Source organism: Athene cunicularia (genome assembly GCF_003259725.1).
Source record: "Athene cunicularia isolate RWA chromosome 2 unlocalized genomic scaffold, athCun1 chr2_part1, whole genome shotgun sequence".
Taxonomy (NCBI): Eukaryota; Metazoa; Chordata; class Aves; order Strigiformes; family Strigidae; genus Athene; species Athene cunicularia.
Window position 1 is genome coordinate 79,074,576 of NW_020799095.1, and position 7,523 is coordinate 79,082,098.

The 7,523-nt window shown below is 41.2% G+C and overlaps 1 protein-coding gene across 3 annotated transcripts in view; it reads left to right on the forward strand.

The window, feature by feature from the left end:
* Positions 1–7,244: 7,244 nt before the first annotated feature.
* The window catches only part of IKZF1 (IKAROS family zinc finger 1), a 70,092-nt gene continuing 69,813 nt past the window's right edge, over positions 7,245–7,523 (forward strand). For all 3 annotated transcript variants that reach the window (XM_026843494.1, XM_026843496.1, XM_026843497.1), the window contains exon 1: positions 7,245–7,336. The gene's annotated coding sequence lies outside the window, so the exon portion shown is untranslated. The remainder of the gene's footprint in view (positions 7,337–7,523) is intronic.

Sequence of the window (7,523 nt, forward strand, 5' to 3'; positions counted from 1 at the left end):
GGTCACTTCCTTTAAAGTTGAGGAATAAGCCATGTTTGGTCTCTGTCCCATCCCACTACATGGAGCATCAAGAAGAATTCGATCAAACGACTCTGGTAAGAATGGAGGTCCTTCTGTAAAAAGCAGTTAGTAATGTAAAATGTGGCTGTTTCTTTCCATAAGACTTCACCAAAGACAAGGACAAGCTGTTACTGTTTCCTTGACATAAAACTTTTATGTTCTATAGGTAGTGTCTTCAAATGTAATATCAGCTAGAGACAAAACAGCATTGCTGGTGGTCGATTTCATCTCTCAGAAAACTAAAGAGTTTTAATTCTGTCAGCTAAAATAACACATGATCCCTTTAGGCAAAAAATATTTTTTAGCCTTAATAATTTGAAAGTAAAATATAAAAGTAATCAAACAAAAATATTGAAATACGATTGGTCAGAGGTGCTGGGTACCAAGTTGTACAGGTAAGCCATAATGAACCACAGTCAGCTCATAACTGAATTCTGTGCCGGTCTTTACTGAGCGGAGCCTGTAGTTAACCATTAAGACTACCTTAAATAATAATAATTGGACTGTCTATAGAATAACTATTTCTTGCAATGCATATATATCTGTAGAAAATAAAGCACTTATAATAACATGAAATATTACAAGTTCTAATGAGTGACACATGGTATCTCCACAGCAGAACAAATCAGTAAATGAGGATTGTGAAGACAAGAACAATTTCTGAATATTACCTGGATAGAAAAGGAAATATGTAACTTCTATATGCAGAGCCTATCCTTTCATCTGAATCCCACTGGCTCAATGGCCCAAAAAGTTCTATCACCTTAGTGCTACAGACTCCTCAGCTCAGCATCACCAAGACAAAAGCGGCTCCATACGTGTATCTGTGAATAACCAATGAGGAAGAGAGCCATAGATATGTTTTACCTCCTTTTCTCCCTCTGCTCCTCAAACGCTCGTTAGATAACCAATGAAAACAAGCGAGTGATTTCTGTGTCCTTATCTCAGCCCATGAGCTTTTTCACCATATTTTCTCCCCCTGTCCTGCTGAGGAAGGGGAGTGAGGGAGCAGCTTGGTGGGCACCTGGCAGCCAGACGAGGTTAATCCACCACAAGCTCACAGCTGGCTTGTCATCTGGCCAGCTCAAAGTGAAGGCAGAGAAGCTTGAGTCTGCCCTGTAGACATGGCCTTAAAATGGATTCCTTTACCACACTTCCTGAAATTTTCAAAATGTTTATGGTGTCCTCTGAATACCCTTGTGAAATAAGGAACTGTTAACATTGCCATTTTCTCCAGAGAACTACAGTTCAAAGAGATGGAATGGTTCACTCGGAACTGCACAGCAAACACTGTCCAAGCCTGCTTGTAAACTGTAGGACTAATCTCTGAAGCTTGCTTTATTGGTCTGTTTGTTATAGTAGAACACTCCCTCTTGGATTCCTTAACAGAAAGTCTTGACTGCTACTAAACAAAAAAGGTTTCCAACAAGTGATAGAGATCACAACGACACTCTGACCGCAACGGCACTCTGGCCACATACCTGTCATCATTAACTATAAATAAGATAATCCAGAGAGAACGTGTACACTCTCAGCTATATTGAAATACGTTGGAATAGGAAATCACAAAGCTAAGGAATATGGTTTACTTAAAATGTGTTCGTTTCTCCAGACTTGTGATATTTGGCACGTGTGCAGCAAGTATCAGAAGTTATAATTCATCACTAACTATCTACAGGGATCTTAATGGACAGTGTCATGAGCAAGGTGGGGACTGCAGAAGATGGCAGACCTCATAGACACCAGTGTTGTTTTCTAGGGCCAAACAAGTGTACTGATTGTAAAGCTGAATTGAATTTTATTAATAGAAATATTCAGTGCAAGCAAATCTCTCATATAATGAATTCTAGATGTGTGGTAATTCTTGCCACTTTCTAGCAGCTCAGAAACAACATTATATGATTCATTTAATCACATAAAACAATTGGATGTTAAACCACCATGGAATGCAAGTCTTCAGAGATCTTCACTGAATAATTATCCATAATAAATTAACTTGGAAAAATCAGGATTTGTTACTGAAGTTTTTGAGAGCAGTGAAGTTGGAGCAATACTTGAAGTATTAGCAATTCTTTTAGTAATTTACTCTTTCTGAAAATCGAGAATAATGTAATGTACTTCTGATCTTTCTAAACTGACTTTCTTAGAACTTTGTGATTTGAAAAAAATAGCCAAGAGACTTTAAGCAATGGATTTAAAAGAAAATGAAAAAGCAAACTTCTATAACCAATACATTGGTTCATTAACATAACGCTCCATTGCTTCCTGCTCCTTAGTAGACAGCATTGAAAAGACAGCAAACTTGTTTCATTCCACCTGTACCAGAAAATCAGACAGATACCTACTTTCAAGTTTATTAATCTATCCATATGATTTTTTAGGGAGTGTTCATAAGAGTAGTTAGGGAAGAGGATGAACTATCCATTTGCCAGTCAACTGTCACTCTGAGTTTCTAATGTCTTCCTAATCTTTGGAATTGGCTCAATGATCACACTCAAAGAGTTGCAGTCAATGGCTCGATGTCCCAGTGGAGAGCAGTGACAAGTGATGTTCCTCAGGGGTCAGTATTGGGACCAGTGCTGTTTAACATCTTTGTTGGCAACATGAACAGTGGAATTGAGTGCACCCTAAGCAAATTTGCCAATGACACCAAGCTGTGTGGTGTGGTCAACATTGCCGGAGAGAAGGGATGTCCTCTAGAGGGACCTTGACAGGCTTGAGAGGTGAGCCCGTGCAAACCTTATGAAATTCAAAGCAGTCAAGTGCAAGGTCCTGCACATGGGTTGAGGCAATCCCAAGCACAAATACAGGCTGGGCAATGAGTGGATTGAGAGCAGCCCTGCAGAGAAGGACTTGGGAGTATTAGTGGATGGAAAACTGACTGTGAGCCAGCAGTGTGTGCTTGCAGCCCAGAAAGCCAACTGTATCCTGGGCTGCATCAAGAGAAGTGTGGCCAGCAGGTCAAGGGAGGGGATTCTCCCCCTCTCTCTATTAGTGGAGAAATGCCTGACTAACATTGTTGATCTTGGAATAGATCCAGTATCTAACTAAACTTAGGGACATCTTCGTCTCTGCCTGGGTAGATTAGGTCCTAACCACTGTGACCTTCACCCTGTAGACAGACAGCCATAGCACCGCCATGATATATGTGTGAAAAAAACTAATTTCTCTGAACCTCAGATGCAATGGATGGTACAAAGGAAATGTGATAATCCCTGTTAGTTCAGCCCCTTTTGTATGCATAGAAAAGTTTTACCCCTCTTTTCCAAAAGGAAAATGACTTGAGAAATTTTAACTGAAATACAGCTATAGCTATATGTATGACTTCACAAGTTTGGAAGGAATCAGTAATAGAACTAACATGATGGGACATTTCTCTTTTTAAATTTATATGTAGATTTAATGAGCTCTGAAGAGCAGATGATTGCCTTTTTTCAATCACAGGCTTTTGATAGCATCTTGTCCAACCTCCCTGCTCAAGCAGGGTCAGCCACAGCTAGTTGCCCAGGACCATTCTCCGGCTGGGTTTTGACTATCTCTACAGATGGAGACTCCACAACCTTTCTGGTAAACCTGTTCTAGTATTTGAACACCCTCACAGTAAAAAAAACACTTTATTTTAAATACATATAAACTTGAGATGCTCCTTGATGAGTAACAAATGTCATTCAACTTCACAATTCCACTTTAGTCAGTCACTGGTCATACAATATGTACCTGTCTTTGATGCCAAAAAATCTCTGCAATCATGTTCAGACTATTACATTCCCTTACTGTAAAATATTCTTCTGCCTTAAAACAAACAAACAAACAAACAAAAAACCCAAACCCAAACACAAAAAAACCCACAAAAATACCTAAAAACCCTCTCTTAGCATTTACTATGCCTAAAATGGAAAGAATTTAACAAAGTCACCACTGACAAAGTTAATATTTCTCTTCTTTCACCTACATACAGATTAAAATCTCATATATCTGATCAGCTGTCCTCCACATTTCCTTGCATTATTACAAAAATTATTTATCTTCTGTTTGTGGTAGAGTCCGTAAGGCACTATGAGTTTCTCTGGCCTCTAGAAAAGAAGCTCACAAAGAAAGAACTGAGAGGCTGAGTTATATAAAACAACAAGGGGGGCTTTCTAATTGTATGCAGGTGACTCAAAACTGGTAGAAATCAGTGGAAAATACACAGACTGGAGAGAGCAAGGGACTGGTAGTTGAGGTCAAGGAGGTTAGTCAGTGAAGAAAACTTACATGGGAAAAAAGACTAGAGGCAATTGCCTGAAATGCTTATACAGAAATGAGAAACGAGAATGATGGAGAGATCAAGTAAAGAACGGTGGGAAGCCAATGTAAGATAAGTTAGGAGAGAGGTGGGTAATTGAATATGTGCAACAGTGTCTGAGGAGTCAGCACAGTAGTGCAAAGAGGAAAATGACATGAACAGATTGATGGGAAAGAAGATTTTGGTGGTGATATTTTTTATATATATATGTCAGTAGCACAGGTGGTATTTCCCATGATCTGTAAGGAGAGGAAACCATGAAACTCCAAGAAGCTTTTGAGGTAAAAACATTAGAGCTTTGCTAAAAGGTGACAGAGTTCTCTGAAGTTAAAAAATCTGAGACTACAGTTTAATGGATAAAAGATTATAAACAAAGGAAGTTCTATTAAATATTAGACATTCTGTGGAATGGGAACAGCGATCTGTATTTCCTACGTTATATTCAAATAGCTGCCAATCAACTGTTCAGTGTGAGGTCCATGATATTTTTTTAGGCACTTCTGGCACTGCAAAGTACCTGAGAGCAAAATAGCACTGTGTGGGGTTTCTTGGGGTGGGGGGACTAGGTATGATAAGGAGTGTTAAACTAAGCTGGCTACACTTAGTATTATACTAAAAATCATGATTTGGGGGAGATTTCTGGCCGTACAAAACAACATCCATTACCTTTTTGCACCTCTGGAAATTTACTGCTCTTCAGGTTTTAAATCTTCACCATCCTCATTTTGAACAGAATTTCTATTTTCCAAACTGAATGAGAACTACTCACCCAACAAGTTCACAATCCTGCAAGCAGAGCCTCTGAACGCTGTGCCCAGGCCATACTCTAAAGAATTAGGACTACAACATAAATCTTGTGGTGGAAAGGCAGGAGGAGCACCTGCCTGGTGCACGCCAGCAGTTATAGACAATATGCATGCTCTGTGCTTAAAACTTTTTTGTTGATTCTCAATTTGCAAAGCTTTTCTGTTGTATTTTTGTGTTTAATTATCATCACCTGCCTGGTAATGGACTGAAGCAGCGTAAATGTGGCATGCTGTCTGGTTTGAGGATTGAGGTTGGTCAGATTGCTGTAGGAAAGCAATGAATGGGAAATACACGGCACTAGAAACATTGTACCTCCTGCAATAAGAATTACTATTTGTATTTAAGAAATAATCTGAAGGAAACTATTCACTGTGCAACCCTGTTGGAGGCTTCCCACAATAAACATGATAGCAATGGAGAAGTTTCTTTAGTAGATTTTGTCTGAGATAAGATTTAGCTGGTAATGAATTAAACAACTGTAAAGCCACTTGGGTTTTTTTTTTTTGCCATACACTGCTGTACCTTATATCCTTTACAACCCACTTTGGCTCACCCAAAATTCCCAGTAATGTCAGCAGAAATACTGCAAGAAAAGGATTGTAGAATCTGGCTCCTCAGCAAGTGTCTAAGAGTCTATCTGCAACTATCCCTTAAGAGATCTGCTCGAAGTAGCTCTAGCCTTGGTCAGCATCACTGGGACAGAGGGGCTCTCTTCAGAATACCCACTGCTGTCATCCCAGCAATAAACTCGCTCTACATGAGAGCAGGCTGCCAACCATGAGCTCAGTGCTGCCGTGACTATACCACTAGTAATTCTCAAGGGTGTCAGCCACAAAAGGATCCTCACAACATCTTCTAAGTCCTGAGAGCTCCTATGAGCTATGAACAAACCTAAGCACAGTGAGTTGCAGAAGGTGCTTAACATCTCACAAACTTTGACTTCAGCAGGCTCAGCTCACACATGTCCAGCAACTGGATTCTGACGTTAAAACGCTTACTGAATGTTTAATAAGAAATCATGGTTTGCATGGTGTGAAATCTGCTTTTAAAAATACGTGCCAAATCAGGTCCCCCCAAGTAGGCTGGAATACGCTCAGAGCCACTGGCCTGCAGGCCCTGGGGCCACCAGAGCACAGGAGAACAGCAAAGCAGCTCCTGAAAGCACCCACTCCTGGGAGTGTTGATCCTTTTACTTCAGAATATGCGGACACATGTATGCGTGGAAAGTTGCTGTGTTCCCTTGAGTTAACCAGCTTCCGCTTTTCAAGAGGGTGGGTGGTGAAGCTCTCCCTGCTTCTGTTTCCCAGTCTTGCTGAGGCAGAGCTCTTTGGGATTTCCCAAAGAAAGGTGCTAACTGCCCAGTGTATGGTAGCACCTTTTTGTGCATTTTTTTTTTCCTTTTCTTTCTTTCTTTTAATGCTGGGATGTGATTCTATGCTCACTTCCCTGTGTGCAAACCTGCTGGAACAAATAAGAGGAAAATTTGGCTCTGGGTTTCAACTCTACCAGATCCATAAAGTCTGCTTATAGGCTGCACTAAAAGGAGGGTTCTACATATCTGTAAAGAGGTAGTAAGAAAAATTTAAAAAATAAAAATTGAGAAGCAGTAGGTATACCTGCTGCATCTTGAGTGTACCCAGGTATTATCCCAGCTTGGGAAGCACAGAGGAAACATGTCTGCAGAGCTGCTCTGAGGGAAGGAGGGCCTGAAATAAATCTTCAGGTACAGTCTAGCCATTTCTGTTCTAAAAGAAGCCCAGCTTAGCTTTGGAGACCTCATTTGATTGTACAGTATAAACTTTTAGTAAGTAGCAGACGATTTCTGTGTGAAGAGCTCGCATTACAAGGCCCTGATCTTTCCAATGCTTACATGCTTGCTTAACTTTGCATCTCTGAATTGTCCCTTTTAAGTCAATGAGATTACTCACGTGCATAAAGTTATGCGTATTTTTTTTTTTTTTATGTGAGAGCACAGATAAGGGTAGGATGTGAGAAAGGAAGTATTATTATCCTCATCTTGCAGATGAGGAACTGAAGCCCAGCAGAAATGAGATCCTGATCCTCCACAGAGTGCCTGTGCGCTTAATTCTTAAGCACATAAGTAACTTCCGCCGGGTTCACCGTGCCCCCTGGACCGAAGCGTAAGGGCTGGATTCCAGTGACTGGCTCTGCCACCGATTTTGAGTAAGTCACCTCGGTTCTGCTGCTGCGGAGTTGACCTCGAGCGCCTTAAAAGCGTGGGACGGGCTCTGCCCGGGGCGCGCGTGGCCAGGCGGAGGTAAAGGCGAGCGGTCTGACCCCCTCCAGCCGTGGCTCTGCGGCGCCACGGGTGGGTGCCTGCCTCTGACGGCGGGTAACACCCGCCGGGCCC